Source organism: Otolemur garnettii, unplaced genomic scaffold, assembly GCF_000181295.1.
Source record: "Otolemur garnettii isolate 467f Iridium unplaced genomic scaffold, OtoGar3 scaffold00081, whole genome shotgun sequence".
Classification (NCBI taxonomy): Eukaryota; Metazoa; Chordata; class Mammalia; order Primates; family Galagidae; genus Otolemur; species Otolemur garnettii.
The window spans coordinates 3,210,313-3,213,619 of record NW_003852476.1 but is presented as its reverse complement, the minus strand read 5'-3'; the positions used below and the strand labels follow the sequence as shown (position 1 = coordinate 3,213,619).

Here is a 3,307-nt window from a genome sequence, read left to right as displayed (position 1 = left end):
GGGACCACAGGCGCCCACCACAATGCCCGGCTATTTTTTGGTTGCAGCCATCATTGTTGTTTGGCAGGCCCGGGCTGGGGATTCGAACCCGCCACCTTGGGTGTATGTGGCTGGCGCCTTAGCCGCTTGAGCCACAGGCGCCCCAGGAAGAGGCTTTTTAAAGAAACAATCTAGTGGCCGGGCATGGTGGCTCACACCTGTAATACCAGTACTCTCGGAGGCTGAGGTGAGTGGATTGCCTGAGCTCATGGGTTCAAGATCAGCAAGATAGCCAGGTCACCCATAGTCCCAGCTACTCAGGAGGCTGAGGCAAGAGAGCCCAAGAGTCTGAGGTTGCCATGAGCTGTGACTCCATGGCACTATACCCAGGGTGACAAAGTGAGACTCTGTCTCAAAAAGAAACCAAGTTTAGTGAATGGATTAACTGTACACCATTATATGTACACCATGGAGTACTATTCAGCTGTAAGAAAAGATAGAGACTTTACATCTATTCTGTGTAAGTGGATAGAATTGAAACACATTCTTACTAAAGTATCTCAAGAATGGGGAAAAAAGGCAGCTCCCATAGCTCGAACCCGGCCTGGGCCAGCTATAAATCAATAATGACAACTGCAGCAACAACAAAAAAAAAACAATCAGGTGTTGGTGGCAGGCGCCTGTAGTCCCAGCTACTTGGGAGGCTGAGGCAAGACAATTGCTTAAGCCCAAGAGTTTGAGGTTGCTGTGAGCTGTGATGCCACAGCCCTTTACCAAGGGTGATATAGTAAGACTCTGTCTCAAAAGAATGGGGGAAAAAGTATCTATTGTACTAAATACTAATATGAAACCAATATGTACACAACTACACAGCAACATGAAAGATAAAACCCAAGTATACTTTAGCAAGGGGGAGGAGAGAAAAAGGGAGGGCACCTGTCAGGATCTCCCCTAATATGCAATGTGAGGCTATACAGCACACTTCTGGGTGAAGGGCTCAACTGAACTGGAACTTTACATTGGAAACAAAGACAGTGTAACCTAAACATTTGTACCCTCAGATTAATTTGAAATAAAAAAAAAAATTCAAATATGCTGAAAAAGTTATTTTTACCCCTAAAATACCTAAATAAATTTTAACAACCAAAGGAAAAAAAAATAGCCAACAGAAGTTTAGATTTTACTAAAGACTATCAGAACTTGAAGGGGGCACAATAATCATATTATAATACCCTCATTTTTCAGGTAAGAAACACCCTCACTGGAGACATTCAAAGATTGGACTTTTCCAGAACAGAAAGGAAGCTCATGCATCAGAAAAGGTTTGAGCTTGAATGGCAGATAAGATCTTCCCTTAGTCTGAAGTTCTCTTGTTCTGTGTTATATTGTGTTGGGCAATAAAATTACAGCATTGCTGTAATCTTTCCCAAGATTTAAGCCAATAACTGACTGTAGAACTCTCTTATTATCCCTTCTTTCCTTTTCTAGGTTTCAAAAACATAATCAGAAGGTTACCCCTGATTGGATCTGCAGTAACAACATTTGTTGTGATGTCTGGAAACTAGGTTCGAATGAAAGGACAACCACAGTCCTGCTACCTGTTCTCACCATCAGGTGGTTGGTGTGGCTGTTAGACTTTGTCAGTCATCATAACTTATGGTTAATATACTGCAAAATAAATGATGAAAGATTTAAAAAATGTCAGACTTGCAAATAAATCTGAAAATCATTTATTCACTTAATGGTCTCCAGTATTTTCTTTTCTTTTTTTTTCCTTTTTTTTTGAGACAGAGTCTCACTGAAGCACAGTGGTATGCTGTGCTAGTGCAACAGTTCAAAACGCCTGTGGTCTGGTGGGTGACCTCTTAGACTTTTAGCTGGAAGCCTGTTGCTAAACCAAGTCTTTAATGCATATTGTATTACCCTGGTAATTTTTATGTTCCAACAAAACAATGCTTTCATTTAACTCTTAACAAAAAAAGCTGTCTTACCAGTTCTTAGGTCTTTCAGACACTTTTCTTAGTGGGAATCCAGAAAACCTCTAGTTTGGAACTTATATCTCATTCTTTGGCAAGGACTAGAAAGCTGTATAATATCATTTTTTTTCTTTTACTTATCTTTATAGACACAGGGTAGAGTGTAGTAACCCAATCATAGCACATTCTAACCTCAAACTGCTGGGCTTGTATCCTGCCTTAGCCTCCCCAGTAGGTATGACTACAAGCCTGACTGGGTTTTTTGTTTGTTTTGTTTTGTTTTGTTTTTTAAGATTCTCCTGGAAGGCTGAGGAGGGTGGATTGCTTGAGCTCAAGGGTTCCAGACCAGCCTGAGCAAGAGCTAGACCCCCATCTCTAAAAATAACCGGGTGTTGTGGCCGGTGCCGTAGTCCCAGCTACTTGAGAGGCTGAGGCAAGAGGATCGCTCGAACCTAAGAGTTTAGGTTGCTGTGAGCTATGGTGTCACAGCACTCTCCCAGGGCAAGAAAGTGAGGCTCTGTCTCAAAAAAAAAGAAAAAACGATTATTATAGATTCTCATGCAGTTATAAGAAATAATATGGAGATCCTTTGTCTGTTACCTTGTTACCTTTGGTAACATCTTGCAAAACTAGAGTACAATATCACATCCACGATATTGATACAGTCAAGATACAGAATGTTTCTCTCAGGAAGGTCTCCTTGTGTTTGTAACAAAACCCATTTCTCTCCTGTCTCTTCCCCCTCCTTGGCTTTCTCTACTTTTGTAATTATTTCCTTATATAAATAGAACCATATGTAACCTTTTAAGATGGGCTTTTTTTCACTGATCATTTTCCAGGCTGTTTTATATATTGATACCTCAATCTTATTCCTGAGTAATATACCATGGCATATGTGTGCTAGTTTTACTTAACCATTATCCACTGAAGAATGTCTGAGTTGTTTCCAGTTTTTGACTTTTGCCTCTCCCTGCAATCTACCCTACCTGCAGTTGTTCCCAGCTCCCTTCAGTCAGAGCCTCCTACCTCCAGCTGGGACAGTCCATCTAGGGCTGCATCTAAGTTGAGTACAGTAATTCACTCCTCTAATCCTACTGGGAGGCTGAGGCAGGAGGATTGCTTGAGCTCAGGAGTTTGAGACCAGCCTAAGCAAGAGTGAGACCCTGTCTCTACTAAAAACAGAAAAACTGGGCACCGGCCCCATATACTGAGTGTGGTGAGTTCAAACCCGGCCCCAGCCAAACTGCAACAAAAAAATAGCCAGGTGACTCTGGTCCCAGCTACTTGGCAGGCTGAGGCAAGAGAATCACCTAAGCCTAAGAGCTAGAGGTTGCTATGAGCTGTGACACAAC

At 41.9% G+C, this 3,307-nt stretch overlaps 1 protein-coding gene across 1 annotated transcript in view; it reads left to right on the top strand.

Annotated features, from left to right (window-relative positions):
• TIMM9 (translocase of inner mitochondrial membrane 9) overlaps nt 1–3,307 on the top strand; it is a 20,042-nt gene that overhangs the window by 3,290 nt on the left and 13,445 nt on the right. The window contains exon 2 of the mRNA XM_003794415.3: nt 1,225–1,301. The gene's annotated coding sequence lies outside the window, so the exon portion shown is untranslated. The remainder of the gene's footprint in view (nt 1–1,224; nt 1,302–3,307) is intronic.